Below are 21,448 nucleotides of genomic sequence, written 5' to 3'. Positions count from 1 at the left end.
CCATAATCTTCAGCTCGAAATGTGTGCAATAGAGCGCTGATGATCACACCACCACCGGTAGTATTGAATATTTTGTTGGCCGCGCATAAAATTTGCTCTCCGCTGTGCCCTCCAGTAGCTGTGCCAGCAAAATATCCTGCAGCGTACGATGGTAACTGTTGCTGCCGTATGCAAAATAAAGGTAACATGCTTGAGATAGACTTGAACTGTCCTACAGTACGGTCGCATTTTATCAACAGCTCGAGGCTAAGTCTTAGACTACCGAGAGATATCAAGATATTGTTTATCGCTTTCAACAGGCAATCTTTTTAAAAGACTACCTGTTGAAACGCAAAGTAATAAATTTGTTTTTAACGTTAACGAGTGTTTAGTGAGTAAATTTGGTTTGAGATATTTCTACTTGAATTCTATAGTGAAGTGAAAGTGTAGTGAAGTTTTCCAGTTATGAAATAAAAAAAGCTCGCTTTGATGCGGCTTCAAGGAAACGTGAGGCATCTCCTCCAAGTGACACTGAAATTTCGACTAACAGGTATGATATTCTTTCTTCCGTTGGGGATCAAGAATTTCAAACTTCTCATACTGAGCATAAAGCCGTTACGAAGAAGATTAATGTTCCACCTATTGTGGTATTTGTAGCAAATTCTAAAGCATTTCGATCAGAACTTTCATCATTTCTATCGGATGTGAAAGTTAATTTTCAAATTGGCCGCCAAGGCGAAATTCGTATTTTGTCCGAATCTCTTGATGGCCATAAACATCTTTTACAGTATTTGACTGAAAAGATGTATAAATTTCTATTCTTTTGATGCCAAAAACGAGAGACCGTTTAAGGCTGTTTTGAAAGGTCTTTCAAATGATCAAACTATTGATAAAAATAAAGATTGTTTGTCAGAATCACTTGGTTTTGCCCCCAACCAAGTAATTTTGATGAAACGAAAGGCAAATGCCAAAATTAATCAAACTGGAATACACCAGGAAAATTACTTAGTACATTTTGATCGTACCAAAGTACATGATTTGAAATGTTTGGAAAAAGCACATGTTTTATTTAACGTGCGAATAAAATGGGAAAATTTCAAGAGACATGGAGGAATCCATAATCTTACGCAATGTCGGAATTGTCAAGCCTATGGTCATGGAACTCGAAACTGCCATATGGCAGCAAAATGTATGAATTGTGATGACACTAGTCACACGAAAGATATCTGCCCCGTGAAAGAGACCACTAATAGTTTCAAATGTTTAAATTGTGGGGGAAATCATAAATCTAATTTCTTTAATTGTGCTGTAAGGTCAAAAATTATTGCTTCCAGACAACGTAGGAATTCTAAACAACCTGTTGTCAATAAGAATAATCAAAAGACTTTCAATACTGTTCAGGCATCACCAGCACTTTCATAAGGAGTTGTGTCTGTAGGTAATAATTTAAATTCAGATAACAAATTTCAGAAAAATAATCCTGTTCAGGCTGTTCATATGCCAGTGTCCTTTCAGGTAATATTTCAAATTCAAACAGTAACAAACCATTCGTGTTTGGTGCTGAAAAGTCAGCCAGTATTGATTTAGGTAGTCCAACTCTCGAAAAGATTGAATACCTACAACAATCCATACTGCAGCTAATGTCCGTTTTGTTGAACTGTAACTCGGTGTACGAGGCTGTTCAAGACGGTATAAAATTTACAACTAATATTGTTATGAATATGTAATATTGTTATGAAATTGATCGGGTGGCAGCCGATCAGTGCGAGGATGTGTAAGTTAAGAATTAAGGGCCGGTTCTTCAACTACAGCATCATCAACGTGCACTGCCCACACGAAGGAAGAGCCGACGATGAGAAAGAAGCGTTCTATGCGCAGCTGGAGCAGGTGTATGATAGCTGTCCGCGAAGGGACGTTAAGATCGTCACCGGTGATATGAACGCTCAGATAGGACGGGAGGCAATGTACAGACCGGTGATAGGGCCGAATAGCCTGCACGCCGCATCAAATGATAACAGCCAACGATGTGTGAACTTTGCCACCTCCCGCGGTATGGTAGTCAGAAGCACCTTCTTTCCCCGCAAAGACATCCACAAAGCCACCTGGAGATCACCTGACTTACAAGTGGAGAACCAAATCGACCACGTTCTAATCGATGGTAAATTCTTCTCTGACGTCATCAACGTTCGCACCTACTGAGTGCGAATATTGATTCGGACCATTACCTTGTTGCAATATGCATGCGCTCAAAACTTTCGACGGTGCGAAACACGCGTCAAAGTCGCCCACCGCGACCAAACATCGGGCAACTACGAGACGCCGAGGTTGCACGGGAGTACGCGCAGCAGCTGGAAGCAGCATTACCAACGGAAGAGCAGCTTGGCGCAGCTACTCTTGAAGATGGCTGGAGGGACATTCGATCAGCCATAGTTAGTACTGCTGTAGCGGCGCTTGGTACTATGGCTCCGAACAGGAGAAACGACTGGTTTGACAACGAGTACAAACAGTTAGTGGAAGAGAAGAATGCAGCACGAGCGAGAATGCTGCAACACCAAACGAGGGCGAACGTGGAGCGCTACCGACGCGCACGGAACAGGCAAAACTCGGCCTTACGGAAGAAGAAGCGCCAGGAGGAAGATCGAGATCGCGAGGCGATGGAGGAACTGTACCGTGCGAATGACACACGAAAGTTCTACGAGAAGCTGAACTGTTCCCGCAAAGGCTATGTGCCACAAGCCGACATGTGCAGGGAATTGGGCGGCAACCTTCTCACGAACAAGTGTGAGGTGATTGACAGGTGGAAGCAGTACTACGATGAGCACCTTAATGGCGATGTAGCAGAGGACGACGACGGAGTGGTAGTAGATCTCGGTGTACGCGCAGATGACGACAAAATCCCAGCACCTGACCTCCAGGAGGTTAAAGAGGAGATCGACCGGCTGAAAAACAATAAAGCCGCTGGAACTGACCAACTCCCCAGCGAGCTGTTGAAACACGGTGGTGAATCACTAGCGAAGGTGCTTCACTGGGTTATTGCCAAGATTTGGGAGGAGGAGGTAGTACCGAAGGAGTGGATGGAGGGTACAGTGTGCCCCATCTACAAAAAAGGCGACAAGTTGGATTGCTGCAACTACCGCGCAATCACGTTGCTGAACGGTGCCTAAAAGGTACTCTCTCAAATTCTGTGCCGTCGACTATCACCGTTTGCAAGAAAATTCGTGGGGCAATACCAAGCGGGTGCCCGCGCCACCACGGACCAAATATTCGCGGTACGGCAGGTCCTACTGAAGTGCCGTGAGTACAACGTGCCCACACATCACTTGTTCATCGATTTTTAATCGGCATACGACACAATCGTTCGAAACCAGCTATGGCAGATTATGCACGATTACGGCTTTCCGGATAAACTGACACGGTTGGTCAAGTCGACGATGGATCGGGTGATGTGCGTAGTTCGAGTTTCGGGGACACTCTTCGAATTCCCTTCGAATCTCGAAGAGGGTTACGGCAAGGTGATGGAGTATCGTGCTTGCTATTCAACATCGCTTTGGAAGGTGTGATACGTAGGGCTGGTATCGACACGAGTGGCATGATTTTTAGAAGGTCTGTTCAGCTCTGTGGCTTCGCCGATGACATTGATATTGTAGCACGAAATCTTGAAAAGATGACGGAGACGTACAACAGACTGAAGGCTGAAGCCGGACGAATTGGACTGGCCATAAACGCATCGAAGACCAAGTACATGAGAGGAAGAGGTTCCAGAGAAGGCAGTGTCAACCTCCCGCCACGAATTCATATTAGCGGTGATGAAATCGAGGTGGTAGACGAGTTCGTGTACCTGGGCTCACTGGTGACTGCTGACAACGACAATAGCAGAGAAATTCGTCGACGCCTTATGGCAGGAAATCGTGCCTACTTTGGACTCCAGAGGACGCTCCGCGCGAATAAAATTCGCCGCCGCACGAAGTTAACCATCTACAAAACACTGATCAGACCGGTAGTCCTCTAAGGCCACGAAACCTGGACTATGCTCGTGGAGGTATTCGAACGAAAGGTGTTGCGTACCATCTGTGGTGCAGTGCAGATGGAAGATGGATCATGGCGAAGGCGGATGAACCACGAGTTGCATCAGCTGCTGGGAGAACCTCTCATCGTTCAAACGGCGAAAATCTGGAGACTACGGTGGGCTGGGCATGTCGTTAGGATGTCGGACGACAACCCGGTGAAAATGGTTCTTGATAACAACCCGACTGGAACAAGGCGACGGGACGCGCAGCGAGCAAGGTGGCTCAATCAAGTGGAAGACGACCTGCGGCTCCTCCGCAGACGACATGGCGGGCGAGCTGCAGCCATGGACCGAGTTGAATGGAGACGACTTCTTCGAACAGCAAGGGACACTTCGGCCTGGAGCTGACTGGTAAGTAAAGTACGGTTAATTTGTAGCAGTTTGTGAGAATAATAATTTAAGCCCTGTTTCAGAGAACAAGCAATCGAAACTTCTTCAAGTGCATCGTAAAACTGATATTGTTACTTGGGAAAGCCGCTTGACACGTACCCACAACTCTCCTTCCTCGCTTTAAAAGCCATCAGTTTAAAATAGAATAAGTGTAAAATTTGTTGTTACGTTCCATAAGTTATATCAGTCATTGTAATTTTCCCTCTAACCGTTATTAGCTTACACCCCAGGATAGCTCGAAAAGTGTACAGTTTGGAAAAACATTATTTTCTGAATCAAGACATTCTAACGTACCATCTGAGCAGTAAGATGATGTAATTCCTTGATCGGGTTGGTTTGCATGGGACTTTTTTTGGTTACGTTATTTGCACGTTTTTCAGCCTATACTTTAAAACATTATTTAAGTAAAACAGTTAAGGGACTATCCATTAATGATGTCACGCATTTAGGGAGGGGGAGGTGGTTTCGTGTATTGTGACATTTTGTGACCTATGGGGGAAGGGGGGGGGGGGGGGGTTGGCTCGAGTGTGACATCACATTTCAACTATAAAAATAAATAAATAAAGGAGACACATGCCTTTACCACAGATTTCAACTCAAAATTATAGTTCTACTATCCTTTTTTTGTTTAAGATTTGCGTAAGGGGTTATATACCTTTTTAGTTTTCAAAAAATCGAAAATTTTTTTATTACATTATCTTGAACTACAACATCTTGAGAACATTTTTGCAAATTTTCATAAAGATCTGAGCAACAGGAAGAAAGTTAGAGCGATTTGCAACACGCCTCGCTACAGCCGCATAAGCTAAACTTGAAACTTTCAACGCGATTATCTCGGAATAGTGTTTCTCGAAAAATGACTTTGCCGTGATCCTTATTGCGGGAAAACTACTGAACCGATTTCCTTCATCTTTTTTTTTAAATTGTCGTTATTAAATTCGCCGGTTCTTGAATGATCGCTTTTTGAAACATACAGTTACATTTTGCCGCATAAAAATTTTTAATGCGCTCAAAACGTGCATTTTTTGGGAAAAACGTTCCCGTTTGCACTGAAAACAAAATACTCATTAAAGCGATCGTTCAATGACACGGCACACTTCTAAACTAATGAAATAATATAAGTTTTTGAATTCAGTTGACCCACTGAGTCTCTATCAGGATCACCGCAAGGTTCTGCGAAAAAAAAGCATTTCGGGAAAATGGCCATTACTCCAATAATAATTGGTATATCTCAAAATGTATTTTTTTGTTGTTGATAAATGTTCTTTCAGAATGATGTTCTTTCAGAAAAATACCACTTTGATGCAATAAAAATGGTGCTATGCACTTAAAAATAAATTCAAACTTCCCTCATTTTTCTCGATCAAAAAGGTATATAAACCCTTAAGATAAAATAAATGACAATTTTTTTTTTCGTTCAAAAAGCATAATGTTCGCTAGTTCTGTCAAATGTGCACCCCTCGATGTCGTAACTAGCGCGCCCTAAGTGTGAGAAGAACGGCAGTATATCTCCCGGTGATAATATACTGTGGTGAAAGCGACGAATTAGACAGCGGACGTCAGATACGTCAGCGAAGGGTTTTGGCGATAAAGTTAGTTGGTATAAAAAAACGTGGTGTACTTAGCTAAATTCTGGAATTAAAACTAGTTAAACCTAAATTAATTTATATTTGGTGGTGGTAAAAATTGCTGGTGAATTTGAAACGTCAGGTAAAAGGCCTAATTATATATTACTTAAAACTCAAACCTAATTAATTCCTTAAAACTAATCCAGCCTAAAATAGTGGCAAGCGCAGATAGCGAATTATAGAAGACGATTGAGGTTAAAACTAAACGTAAGCACAAATTATTATAACTACACATTCTACATCTAAAGAAAACTTGTAACCGTAGGATATTAAACCCAAGCAACATTTGTAACATCTAACGAAATCAACGAAACGAAATCAACGAAATCAAAACGATATTAAGTGAAAAGTCACACAGTGATCTAGAAAATCTAAAATTTAGTAGAGTATAACGGAAACCGATAACTATTTCTTTGATTGATCACACAGTGATCTTATTATAGTTACTATGAAATAAATTAGGTCAAATAAAAGCAAAAAACGTAACATATCAGTCGCGAGTTGACTTTTTATCTCTCCAAGATACATAAATGTTACACAGTGGGTAGTGTAACACAGACCATTTCTATGTGCAATTATTGATATTTTAATGCCAGTTATATTATGATAATTTCGAACGTTTACATATTCAAGAAATGATTGGAATCAATCCCCCTCATCAGCGCAGCAAACTGATGTAGTTTTCGCCTTGTCAAATTCAAGCTATTGCGGCTTTGGGACTTCTAAAAGTTATAATTTTTATGCTATCACAATAATTTAATTGGTATTATTTTATGGAAAGTATTAGTACATGTCTAATATTATTAATAAATGGATAAAAATATGACCGTCTTGTCCGTAGTTTCCCTATGCGACCGCTTCGTTACATTATAATTAGATTCATGGGCAGAATAAGTTACTTCTTGACAAGATATGTCAAGCTATTGTTACATTATAATACACTGGCAACATTTGAGATGCCGTTGTTTCAGTGAAACAAATTTGGACGATAAACAAGTGACAAATAAACATGCCGAAGTTTAATAGTAGTTACGGCAGATAATTGTGACCGAATTGTGATTTCCGAATACAACGTCAAATTTATTCTACTACCGACCGGAAGTTTTTGTACGCCTTATCTCAAAATGTCATGTTTATTTTTAATTTGGGAGACCATTGCAAACATTTTGTAAAAATTTGATCCTATTGCAACAAAAATCAAAAAACGAAAGATCTAAAAGTAACATTGAAATTTTGTTAAAACAAAAAGATTTCCTTACAATGTTTTATAGAATATTTCCGTAACAATTTACATTGTAACCGCTTTAAAACGAAAAACGCGTAAAAAAAAGGTAATTTAAAAAAGGTGCGGATTCAAAATTCCTCGCAAAAAAACCCCTTTAATCCGAAAATCCACAAAAAAGCATTATTTCGAAAAATCGCGTATAAAACCGCTATACTGCCCATAATTCAAAAATTGGCTAATATGCCATAGGCATCAAATTGAGAAAAACGCATTTGAACGTTTTTTGTCGGTACAACATATTTTGACTGTTCATGACAACTTTTTTATTGAGTATATCACCCTTCATATATGCTGGAACCTTGCCGTTGAGTTGAAACAGAGAAATCTGTAGAAAAATTCCATCCGCCACGTATTTTTAACACAGTAGCCGTTTTTTCAATTATAAACGAAAGGTCAGTTGACAAAACGGTGTGCAATTCGGCTAATATCCATACGATGTGAATTATATCGTACTCGTTGGTGATGAAAATGGTTTTAAATTTAATAAAACAACACGGAAGCACCAGTGAGGATGAAAAGGATGACGAGACAATTATTACGTGCAGCAATATAATAGTATCGATCATTCTGTGCCGAACACGCATCAGTACTGGACGTGTTTGGTGATCGGTCCGATAGAGTATAAAACAAAAGACGTGTGAACAAGTGTTGGCATTGTTTGCCTGGTCGAGTGAAATAAATCCGGGTTCAAGGTCGTTCCTTTGTGCAACTGTTTCGCATCGTGACTGCCAGCTGGTACGTAAGCCGATTTGGCTGCTGGCTGGATTGTGCTACAGCAGTGGACGAGACACAAACGAGGAAAAAGAAGAAGCCATCAGTGTCAGCGAGTCGTATCGCTGTGTGGAGTGATCTCACACCTGGCTCGCTGCTGGTGGCTGTTTGGTGCTGCTGTATTGGTGCTGCTGGCTGTAACGGCTGCTACTTCGAACGATCGGACAACCAACCTTACTGGAAGGGAGAAATAAAAAGGTACGTGTTCTTGTCAGCGCTAGTGCGCTAAACATAGCGCGATGGATGTAGATCCCTCGCCTCCCGCGCCACCATCCCCGAACCCCTCTGACCCTGACCCTTCTGTTACCCCCTCCCCTGTTCATTCTTCAGTCCCCCCTCGCCCCAGGCTTTACCCAGACGGAGCCCAGGGCAGCTATACTGTCTATTTTCGGCCAAAGGCGGGACCGAAATCGAAACAGTTGAACCTCTTGCAGATTTCTAAAGACCTGACGAAGGAGTACAAGGGCGTGACCGAAATTTCCAAGGTCCGGCCTAACAAGCTCCGTGTCGTGGTCGGTAACCTGAAAGAGGCCAACGATATAGCTTGCTCTGAGCTCTTCACACGCGAGTATCGCGTTTACATACCCGCACGAGACGTGGAGATCGACGGTGTCATAACCGATTCGAGTCTGTCCGTCGAGTGTATACTGCAAAGTGCCAAAGGGTGCTTTAAGAACAAAACGTGTCCCGAAGTAAAGGTGCTCGACTGCAAGCAATTGCGGTCAGCATCGATCATCGGTGGCAAAACAGTATACACTCCGTCAGACTCGTTTCGAGTTACGTTCGCCGGGTCTGCACTACCAAGCCACGTCTCGATCCACCGGGTTCGTCTCCCTGTGAGGCTCTACGTGCCCCGCGTCATGAACTGCCTGAATTGCAAGCAGTTAGGCCATACAGCCGCCTACTGCTGCAATAAGGCACGTTGTGGCAAGTGTGGGGAGTCTCATGCGGAAGATTCTTGCAGTGTTAACGCTGAAAAGTGCATTCACTGCGGAGAAAATCTGCATGAGCTCTCGACATGTGCGGTGTACATGCAGCGCAGGGATAAAATAAAACGGTCTCTCAAAGAGCGTTCAAAGCGTTCCTACGCTGACATGCTGAAGAAGACCGTTACCACTTCTCCCGTTACTTCGAACCCCTTCGATCTGTTGCCCTCTGAGGAAACCGATTCTGACGATTCACCAGCGGGAGCATCTTACGCCAATCCTGGGGAGTCTAGAAAGAGGAAAAATATTTCCTCTCCTAAACTTCCCAGAAAAGGTCCTAAGATTTCTCAAAGTGAAATGAAAGTTACAAACAAACCAAACAGTGCTGCGGAAAAACCGAAGCAAACTCCTCCTGGGCTGGCAAATTTAAAGTCCCAGAAGGAGTTCCAAGCACTGCCAGGAACATCTAAAACCCCAGTTGCTCCTTTTACACTCCCAGTTGATGAAACAAACTCTGGATTAGTGAAATTTTCTGACATTGTGGACTGGATTTTTGAAACTTTCAATGTACCCGATCCAATTAAAATTTTTCTTACAGCATTCCTCCCAACAGTTAGATCATTTTTGAAGCAGTTGACTGCCCAATGGCCTCTCCTTGCAGCGATTGTATCATTCGATGCCTAATTCAACTGCGTATATGAAGGATTCTATCTCTGTCTTACAGTGGAATTGTAGAAGTATTTTACCAAAAATTGATTCGTTTAAAGTTTTGATAAATAAAAACAAATGCGATGCATTTTCCCTTTGTGAAACTTGGCTTACTTCAAATATTGATCTCAACTTCCATGATTTTAATATTATTCGCCTTGATCGAGACACCCCATATGGAGGAGTACTTTTAGGGATTAAAAAGTGCTATTCTTTCTATCGTATTAACCTCCCCTCGATTCCAGGCATCGAAGTTGTCGCATGTCAAATGACAATACAAGGTAAAGAGCTTTGTATTGCCTCAATATATATTCCCCCCAGAGCACAGGTTGGGCAACGGCTGCTCTTTGATTTAATAGAACTTCTTCCCTCGCCACGTTTGATTTTGGGAGACTTCAACTCTCATGGCGTGGCTTGGGGTTCCCCATACAATGATAACCGCTCCTCTTTAATCTATAACCTTTGCGATGACTTCGACATGACTATTTTAAACAACGGTGAAATGACACGTATCCCGAAACCTCCAGCGCGCCCAAGCGCTTTGGATCTATCCTTATGTTCGACGTCGCTACGGTTGGATTGCACATGGAAGGTAATCCTCGATCCTCACGGTAGCGACCATCTGCCTATTCTTATTTCAATTACTAACGGGTCAACTCGCATGCGACCAATTGACATTCCGTATGACCTCACACGAAATGTCGATTGGAAGTTATACGAGGAAATGATTTCAAAAGCGGTCGAGTCGATTCAACATCATTCACCACTTGAAGAATACAACCTCCTCGCGGGCTTGATTCTCGACGCCGCGTTGCAAGCCCAAACGAAGAAATATCCCGGCGTAACGATCAAAGAACGGCCTCCCACTCCGTGGTGGGACCAAGAGTGCTCCGATGTCTACACGCAAAGATCCGACGCGTTTAAGGCCTACCAGACGGGAGGTATACCTGGCGACTATTTACGGTATTCGGAGCTTGATACCAAGCTTAAAAGCTTGGCTAAAGCAAAGAAACGTGGATATTGGCGTCGGTTCGTGAACGAGACGTCGAGGGAGACATCGATGAGCACTCTTTGGAACACAGCCCGAAGAATGCGGAATCGCGTAACGGTCAACGAAAGCGAGGAGTCTTCAAGTAGGTGGATATTTGATTTTGCCAGGAAAGTATGTCCGGACTCTGTTCCTGAGCAAAATATTGTTCGCGATGCGTCTCCGGGCCACGACGCGATAGAATCACCTTTTACGATGGCAGAACTTTCAGTTGCCCTCCTGTCCTGTAACAATAACGCGCCTGGATTAGATAGAATCAAATTCAACTTGTTGAAGAATCTACCCGGCAATGCCAAGAGGCGCTTGTTGAACTTGTTCAATAAGTTCCTGGAGCAAAACATTGTACCGCAGGATTGGAGGCAAGTGAAGGTGATCGCCATCCAAAAACCAGGGAAACCAGCTTCTAATCACAACTCTTATAGGCCGATTGCAATGCTATCCTGTATCCGGAAATTGATGGAAAAAATGATACTCCGTCGTTTAGACCACTGGGTCGAATCAAATGGTCTACTATCAGAAACTCAATTTGGCTTCCGCCGTGCCAAAGGGACGAATGATTGTCTTGCGTTGCTTTCAACAGATATTCAGCTGGCGTATGCTCGTAAAGAACAAATGGCGTCTGCGTTCTTGGACATTAAGGGGGCTTTTGATTCCGTTTCTATTGACATTCTTTCGGGTAAACTTCACCGACAAGGATTTTCTCCAATTTTGAACAATTTTTTGCACAATTTGTTGTCCGAAAAGCACATGCATTTTACGCATGGCGATTTGGCAACTTTTCGCATTAGCTACATGGGTCTTCCCCAGGGCTCATGTTTAAGCCCCCTTCTTTACAACTTTTATGTAAATGACATCGACGAATGTCTGGCAAATTCATGCACGATAAGACAACTTGCAGACGACAGTGTAATCTCTGTTACAGGAGCCAAAGCTGCCGATTTGCAAGGACCATTGCAAGATACCTTGGACAATTTGTCTGCTTGGGCTTTACAGCTAGGTATCGAATTCTCTCCGGAGAAGACTGAGATAGTAGTTTTTTCTAGGAAGCATGAACCTGCTCAGCTTCAAACACAATTAATGGGTAAAACGATTTCTCAGGTTTTGGTACACAAATATCTTGGTGTCTGGTTCGACTCTAAAGGCACCTGGGGTTGTCACGTGAGGTATCTGATGAAAAAATGTCAACAAAGAGTGAATTTTCTTCGTACAATAACCGGACAATGGTGGGGAGCCCATCCAGGAGACCTTATAAGGCTTTACCAAACAACGATATTGTCTGTTATTGAATACGGGTGTTTCTGCTTCCGCTCCGCAGCGAACACACATTTGATCAAACTGGAGCGAATACAATATCGTTGTTTGCGTATCGCCTTAGGTTGCATGCAATCGACCCATACGATGAGTTCGGAGGTTTTAGCTGGAGTACTACCATTGAAAAACCGCTTCTGGAGCCTGTCTTCTCGTATTCTAATCAAATGTGAGGTCTTGAACCGTCCCGTGATTGAAAATTTTGAAAGGTTAATCGAACTTAATTCTCAAACCCGTTTTATGACATTGTATTTCAATCACATGTCCCAAAATATTAACCCTTCTTCGAATATTCCAAATCGTGTCGACTTATCAAATACTTCTGATTCTACTGTGTTTTTCGATACATCCATGATAGAAGAAACTCGTGGAATCCCGGATCATTTACGCGTGCAGCAGATCCCTAAAATTTTTTCCAATAAATATCGAAACATCAACTGCGACAATATGTACTACACTGACGGATCACTTCTTGATGGGTCCACTGGCTTCGGTATCTTCAATAACAATTTAACCGTCTCCCATAAGCTCGATAATCCTGCTTCTGTTTACGTCGCAGAATTAGCTGCAATTCAGTACACCCTAGGGATTATCGAAAAAATGCCCACGGACCATTATTTCATCTTTACGGACAGTCTCAGTTCCATTGAGGCTCTCCGATCGATGAAAGATGTTAAGCACTCTCCGTATTTCCTGGGGAAAATACGGGAACATCTGAGTGCTTTATCCGAAAAATCTACTCAGATTACCTTAGCGTGGGTCCCTTCTCACTGCTCGATACCGGGTAATGAGAAAGCGGACTCTTTGGCTAAGGTGGGCGCAACAAACGGTGATATTTATGAAAGACCAATTGCCTTTAATGAATTTTTCGCACTTGTACGTCAGAATACGATCATCAGTTGGCAAAATGCTTGGACCAGAGGGGAATTGGGAAGGTGGTTACATTCCATAATCCCCAAAGTATCGACGAACCCGTGGTTCAAGGGGTTGGATGTAGGTCGGGATTTCATTTGCGTGATGTCCCGGCTTATGTCCAATCACTATAGATTTGACGCGCTCCTCCGTCGTGTTGGGCTCGGGGAAAGTGGTATCTGTGCCTGTGGTGAAGGTTATCACGACATAGAGCATGTGGTTTGGTCATGCCCTGTACACCGTGACGCCAGGTCTAAATTAATAGCTTCCCTGCAGGCCGAGGGTAGACAGCCGGCTGTTCCTGTTCGTGATGTCTTGGCGAGCCGTGACCTATCCTACATGTCCCTTATATACGTTTTCCTGAAATCCATCCACGCCCCAGTCTAGTCCCGTTCCCCTCCGTCTACACCCAACAAAACGACAAGAACACGTTTGAACCTTAAGCACAAAACCAGCAACCAGACCCCGCACAACAGAACCAGGACCCAAGGACTACGAGCCTCTGTCCCAACTCACGACATCGTGGCTCAGCAGAACGAATCCATACATGCCATTCGACGATTATCAGACGACCATTGAACAACAAAACACTGATTGGAAATCCCATGCTAGTTTTAAGTTAGACTTAATTTCAGCTCGTAGTCGGCAGCGAGGATAAAAAATTTGCTTTAGTTTTTAAGTCATCAGATATAATTGGCGCCGTTAAACATTAAATTGTATTTGTGCCGTGTCAAATAAATGTTATGTGAAGAAAAAAAAATATAATAGTATAACGAAAACATTATTATTCATGATAATCTCACAATCCATTTTCCTATTTTTTCTCATCAAATCCAAAATGAAATCTGAATCTTCTCTTTAATAATATTACTCCTAATCAAAGAGCTAAATATAATTCTTTTGAATGTAAAGATTTATGACAGAAGGAAACAGTCACACGTTTTGATCATTGGGTTTCGCAGTAAAACAAATAAATTCTTGTAGCATCAAATATTCTTCGTGAAAAAGTCAAATTTGAGGCAAGGGCCTTACGATCGCTCACCTGTCGCCAGTAACCACCAAGCTACAGCACACTTTCGAAAGTTAGAAGAAACACAGTTCAGTAATAATACACTGGTTCGTGAACATGTCACAGGTTCATATTGGATATTGGATATTAGCCAAATTCTCAATTATTTTGGATATTAGCCAAAATTGTTTCACGTTTACTGCCTTCCCAAATGCATTTTTTGACAATCGGCTTCCGTAGGGACCTTGTTTAGGGTGTGTACCATCACGAGAAACTATTTTCTCGATTTTGGTAAAAATGGCATATTAGCCAATTTTTGAATTATGGGCAGTATAGTTGACAATGCGCGAAAGAAAAACTCATATAAAAACTCGCGTAAAAAAAAACGTCTGAAAAAACCTGAGTGTTCTCTCTAAACTGACTCGTTTCAACTGGCGCTACTCTCAGATCAAATATTTATGTCAGTCTTCCGCAAAACATGCCAACATGTGCACGCCGTGTAAAAATCCTACGTTTTTGTTGAACGAGCGCGCGATTTCCATCGTAGTTCGCCGTTTCCTACTAACATGCCCGAATATGAGATACACATAAACACATTGAGATGACATGCGTTCTGAACACGATGTTCGAAAATTTGTGCACATAGGAGGTTTTTTTTAAGGGGGGGGATTTGTTAGTAGCTTAAGTATTTATGATAAATATTAGTAAATAATGAGTATGTGTGTTCAATCACAAATGGTGACTTCTCAACACTGTTAAAAAATTGTAATTTTAATTGTTGGGATTTGTTTGCTTTCGGAATTAGGACTTATCGTTCGTAGGGATTTAAACCTATTTGTTAGAAAAGGAAAAGTAAACTTATAACTAACTTAATTGCTAACTTATTGGCTATAAAGAGCAACGATTTTTGTCGACAATCGTTAATAATTTTATTTGACATAGCTTCTAATGGTTCAACACCAGTAAGTCTATGTAATTCGAGTGTACCAAACCAAGGAGGACGTTTCAAACGTTTTTGGAGCGTTTTCTTCCTTTTTAAACAGCAACCTGACCAGATCGGTACAGCATAAAGCATTGCTGGTCTAAAAATTTGTTTGTAAATCAAAAGTTTGTTCTTTGAACAAAGTTTAGAATTCCTGTTAATGAGAGGATATAAACATCTCGTATATTTGATGCACTTGGCTTGTATACTCTCAATGTGCTCTTTGAAAATAAGTTTTTCATCGTAAATTAGTCCCAAGTACTTAACTTTGTCAGACCAACTTAAAATAACCCCATTCATCTCGACAACGTGATTATTGTTTGGCTTAGAGAAGAAGCCCTAGGCTTATGCGGAAAAATTATCATTTGAGTTTTAGAAGCATTAGATTGGAGATTTTCCACTTTTGCAAATAGGAAGAAAAAATATCTAAACTTTTCTGCAATCGACTGCATATGACACGAAGACTTTTTTCTTTTACGGAAATGCTTGTGTCATCGCAGAACAATGACTTTGTGCATCCTGGAGGCAAATCAGAGAGATCTGAAGTGAATATGTTGTACAGAACTGGACCCAAGACTGAACCTGAGCTGACAGGAAATCTATCAGATTTTGAATTCTGATAGACAACCTGCAGAGTTCGATCAGTAAGATAATTTTTCAAAATTTTGATTAGGAAAATTGGAAAATTGAAAGTTTGCAATTTCGCAATCAAACCTTTATGTCAAACACTGTCGAATGCTTTTTCTATGTCTGAAAGAGCAGCTCCAGTGGAATAACCTTCAGATTTGTTAGCTCGTATCATATTAGTAACTCTGAGCAATTGATGAGTTGTGGAATGCCCATGGCGAAATCCAAACTGTTCATCTGCAAAAATTGAATTTTCGTTGAAGTGTTACATCATTCTGCTAAGAATAATTCTCTCAAACAGTTTACTTATTGAAGAAAGCAAACTGATTGGTCGATAACTTGAAACTTCAGCTGGATTCTTATCCGGTTTTAAAATTGGAGTAATTTTTGCATTTTTCCATAATTTGGGAAAATACTATACTTTTTATCGACTGTTAGTTTACTCAGGGGAGTTTCTTTCGGCTTCGCAGTCTTAAGACTGCGAAGCCGAAAGAAACTCCCCTTTGGGAAAATATGCAATTCTGAAAGGGGAGGTTTTAAAATTTGTAAAACAGAACGGTGCCTGTCGGTGCTAAATTGGCAGGTGTTTTTTTTCGTTGCATTGTACGTCTCTCCTGGATTGAAGCCATCGGACTGTAAGAAAAACACAGTGTACTATGTCTTCACTGTTTTGGCACACGTGATACGTTAGATCGTTAGATGATCGGCGTGCGACCAGACCGAACCAAGCGCCATTTTTTCAACCCATTCCCAGCGGGTGATGCCATATGGAATTACCTGACATTCAAACTTTGCTTTGAGTTTAACAATTATACTTGAAAATTTGCACGAAGAAACTATTCAGTGTGGTTAGAGAAGAGATTGATCTTTAAATTGCAATCCAATTTGTGTCAATTGTGCATATAGTTGATGACCAACAAGAGTTTGGTGTTCATTTTTTGTGGTAAAAATTGATTTTTCTCCACCGGGAAAGGGTTTAATTGAGCTATTAACTCTGGCAGAAATCAAAATTGATAATCTATCTATCAAGAAAAAACGAAATCATTTGAACAGTTCATAATGATATAATAACATAAATGTTCAGTAGCAGCTTTCAGAAAACATAGGTACGGAATGGTTAAACTTTGAACGCTGTGATATCGGAACGGATGTAATATCAAAAATTTGGTTGTGAATTTCGGTATGAATTCTTTTCAATTTCTAAATAATGACCACGGAGTTGCCTTTTGTCCTGCAAATTGGCTGAATGTATTGTGTTACACAACTTGAATTTAAGTTATAATTTGAAATCATTTAAACAGTTCATAACGACAGTAAAACAAAAATTCTCTTTAGCCGCTTGCAGAATGCATACGAATAATGGAACAATGGAATAATGAGTTTTAGCGCTAGGTTCGGTTTAACTGCACGCCAAACAAATAGAAGAAAAAAAACTTGAGCCAAACCAACGGCCTCAACTATAGAGAACAGATGAACCAGAATAATACAGTTTATATACAGCATTTAAGTGTATTTCCTTGTACAAATATTATTACATTAATCAACATATCACGCCTCGTTTTGCATGCAGCCTTGCAACAGAAACAAATAAAAATGCAATAATAACTACCCAAAATACTGCGGCTCACTTGAGAACGTCGTAATAAAACATAGGTAGTACTACAAATCATGATGTTCTACAACATCATGGTACCTACAAATGATTCGAAATGCAACGCCACTTGCACAGCCAAAACTTAGAACCTAGCACACTAGATGGTTACTTGCTCAGAAGAAAACATTAACTAGAACAATGTTCACAAATTTGTGCAAACATACAGCGCGGGAAATGTATGTTTGTATCCAAACATGAGAGTCAGAGCACAGCGAAAACGTGTTTTTCTCGCACACTTTGTTCGACGTGCAACAACGAAGACTGATGTATGTATGGTTCCAACAAAGATAAAGCCACTCTATTGACCGGCAATGTAAATTGAGATGATAGAAATGGCGATTGTTTTGAGTAAATAAACAAATTATTTCTGCTTCATATAGAAATATCCTGCAACAATGTTTTCCAACAATAAGAGAAGGATAATCGATTAATTTTTGCTGTTAATAAACTAATTTTAGGTATATGATTTGTTCCGGCATTGAAAAATATTTTTAACGAGTATCCAAAATCATAAATGAATGTAATAAATTTATTGAATGCTCCAACATTTTCGGAGCGCGTGCTTTTTACGTAAGCAAAATCATCAGTTTCACCATGAATTTTAATTCGCATGTCGAATTTATGTATAAGCACAGAAAACCATTTACATTTATATGACATGAACATGCTGGTTATATTTCAAAATATGTCGCTTTTCATTTTGAGGCATCTGTACTGAGTAAAAGCTAGACAAATTTGTCTGTGAAATATGTTAAATCAAAACTTAAATTTGATCAAAGAAAAGTTTCATGATATGCACAATGTAACATGAAACAAGTTTTTTATCTGTTTCACTGCGATCGATATGTTACAAATCATGTTACCTAATGATCAAACAGAAACATCATTAGTAATAACTGGATAGTTGCATATAAACTTCCAATTTGCGCTTTTCAGGTTACATAGTAGTAATAATGTTTGTTGCAGAGATCGCACATGATTTTTTTTGATTTGTCACATAATGCTTACTGACACTCAGATGTAATAAAATATGTTGCTTGGGAAGCACATTAAACTTCGCAACGAATAAAGTGCTACGATTTTGGAACTACACAATCGATCTTCATTGTTACCGCGTGACGCTTGTAACAAATCTTTAATTTCGTTTATCGAGTAAGGATGTCTGACCAAAACCCTGCTGATGCTATCGATTCAGGTGAGAGCTTAGCTAGTAAATTCTCTAATGCGGAAAAAGAACACCCCCAATTGGACCCCGAAAATGAAGATAAACATTCTAATAAAAAATCTCGTGAAATTCCCAAAAACTTGTTTCACAATTGTCGAACGTGCAAATCGAAAGATAATAGCCGCATGGTGCAATGCGATGTCTGTGATGAATGGCATCATTATAGTTGCGTGGGTGTCGATCAAAACATTGAAAACGAGCAGTGGTGTTGCGTAAAATGCGAAGAGAGGGCAAAGAAGAAAAAGCAAAAAACAAAGTCCACTAACGCCAGAAAGGATAACAAACCAAGTTCAAAAGTTTCCAGTAAAGTAAATCCGTCGTCGAAACCGATAGAAGAACAGAAATCTTGCCAATCGTTTCGGTCTCAAAAAGCGAAATCAATAACTTCGGCCGCATCGAGAAAATCATCCCGCGCACATCTGGAATTGCAGTTACGTAAACTAGAGGCTGAGCAAACACTGTTGGAGCAAAAGAAAAAACTGATCAAAAAACAATTCAGTGTACTTGAGGAGTTGGCGCATCTTGATGATGACGACAAAGAAGTAAGAGCTGATGAGCTGGACGATCACTCCAAAGTCGAAGAGTGGCTGAGCGATGTCTGTGTGGGATGAAAAGAGCCTGACGGAGAATAACAGCGATGAAGACACCGACAAGCTGGAACTGAGCGACGGCTACGATGATTCTACTGAGGACGATGAAATAAATGTACCAAAACAATCTTTGAACAATTTGATCCCGAAAAAAAGGTCTACACCAAGAATGGAAGGTGCTAGTAAGCAGAGAATGTTAACCAGCCGCCAGGAAACCTGCAGCCTGACTCGAAACCAACTTGCTGCTCGCCAAATCATCGCAAAGGTTTTACCCGTGTTTACCGGTCGCCCAGAGGAGTGGCCATTATTTTTCTCCACGTTCGAACGCACTTCTCGCATGTGCGGTTTCTCGGACGACGAGAACATGATTCGTTTGAGAAACTGTTTGAAAGGAGATGCGCTCGCCACCGTGCGAAGTTTTTTGCTTCACCCATTAACTGTGCGTAGTGTAGGGGATACGGGTTACATAAAATAATAGAGCAATAGATGCGCTTATATTGCGATTCGGACAACCACAATTCATTATTCATTCGCTGAAAGATAAAGTGCTAGCCATGCCTCCACTTAGAACTGATTCGATGAATAAAGTTATAGATTTTGCTTTGGCTGTACAGAACCTTGTAGCTATAATTGAAGCATGCGGACGGAAGGAATATATGCGAGATGTTTCGCTGCTGAGCGACGTGATTGGAAAACTTCCCGCTGCAATGAAGCTTGAGTGGGCGAGACACACAAGGTGCTTACGAAAAGTCAATCTGGCGACTTTTAGTGAGTGGATCTATGCTATTGCCAAAGATGCTTGTTTAGTTTCGGAGCCGTGTAAGAACCAGGAGCCCATTCTGAGCCAGGAGTTACGAAAGAAGCCGAAAGCCTTCGTGAACACACACGCTGAACAGCAGTGTTTAAGGAAGAAAGAAAAAGACGTACATGCGTTAAGTAGTAATGTGCCCAAGCATATGGGGGCTAAAAATTCGTACCAGGTTACATGCATTGTTTGTAAGGGAGGTTGTGTGTCTCTCGCGAAATGCAAACGCTTCAATGAACTTTCTTACGACGGTCGGTGGGCGGCGATACGTGAGGCTAGGGTGTGTCGCAAATGTCTAAAGCAACACAAAGGAGGATGCGAATCAGAAGATTGCGGAGTAAACGGTTGCACATTTGAGCATAATGCATTGCTGCATAAAGATTTAAGCGCGGCATCAGCAATAGGTATCGCGAGGAACAGCCATGCAATACTCATCAGTCAACATCAAGCGCTACTTTATTCCGCTATATTCCTGTTGTAGTTTATGGTAACGGAACGGCAATGCATTGCTATGCCTTTTTGGATGCTGGGTCGTCGCTGACGCTTATGGACCAAGATTTGGCCGATGAGCTTAATCTCACTGGGGAGCCCCGTCCCTTGTGTCTCAAGTGGACCGGGGGAACACATCGCTCAGAAAATAACTCTCGTAGTGTGTATCTCGACGTTACTGGGTTAAATGGAAGGCGCTTTCATCTCAAAGATGTTCGTACGGTTAAAGAGTTGCAGTAACCATTTCAAACTTTATACGTAGAAAAGCTTCAAATGGAAAATCCCTACCTAAAGGGTGTCCCTGTAAAACCGTATCAAAATGTCCGACCACGCCTTTTGATCGGAGTGCAACACGCGAACGCGACGCTTGTAAGAAAAAGCCGTGAGGGAAAGGCTGGAAATCCCATTGCAATAAAAACGAACCTTGGGTGGACAATTTATGGTGGTTCGTCATCAGAACAATCTATGAGTATGGTCCACTATACGTGCCATGTTTGTCTCTGTGATCATGAACTCAACGGTGCCGATGAAAATTTGGAACGCGCGGTTAGGGATTTTTTCTCTCTTGAATGTTTGGGAATAACATCGTCGACTAAGCAGATCCGCTCCAACGACGATGAACGAGCTATGAAGCTCTTGAACGATTTGACGCGTTTTACTAACGGGAAATTTGAAACCGGGTTGTTGTGGCGACACGACGACGTGCGAATACCAGATAACAAGTCCGTAGCTTTGAAAAGATTCGAAAATCTTGAACGGCGCATGGAGAAAGACCCAGAGCTGGCGCAGGTACTGAAAGCTATGTTGGCACATTCTGATGGGCTATGTTCGGGAGCTATCTGACGAGGAACTAGCAGAGGCACACAAACGCGTGTGGTACTTACCAGTCTTCCCAGTTACCAATCCCAATAAGCCCGGGAAAATAAGGCTGGTGTGGGATGTGGCTGCTTCCACAAACGGAGTTTCACTAAATTCCTGTCTTCTAGTCGGACCTGACCTTCTTACTCCGTTGGTGACCGTTCTTTACAAATTTCGTGAGTTCCGTT

The 21,448-nt window shown here is 41.4% G+C and overlaps 1 protein-coding gene and 1 long non-coding RNA gene across 2 annotated transcripts in view; one reads left to right on the top strand and one right to left on the bottom strand.

Annotated features, from left to right (window-relative positions):
• LOC129727668 (uncharacterized) overlaps positions 1-21,448 on the bottom strand; it is a 205,970-nt gene that overhangs the window by 15,854 nt on the left and 168,668 nt on the right. The gene's annotated exons all lie outside the window — the stretch shown is intronic.
• Positions 6,016-6,522, top strand: LOC129727670 (uncharacterized). Its single transcript, XR_008728580.1, has 3 exons — positions 6,016-6,145; positions 6,210-6,270; positions 6,329-6,522. It is a non-coding gene; the product is annotated as an uncharacterized LOC129727670 (long non-coding RNA).

The sequence above is a fragment of the Wyeomyia smithii genome, chromosome 3 (assembly GCF_029784165.1).
Source record: "Wyeomyia smithii strain HCP4-BCI-WySm-NY-G18 chromosome 3, ASM2978416v1, whole genome shotgun sequence".
Lineage (NCBI taxonomy): Eukaryota > Metazoa > Arthropoda > Insecta > Diptera > Culicidae > Wyeomyia > Wyeomyia smithii.
The sequence above is the reverse complement of the archived record's forward strand: the minus strand, read 5'-3'. Positions and strand labels throughout refer to the sequence as shown.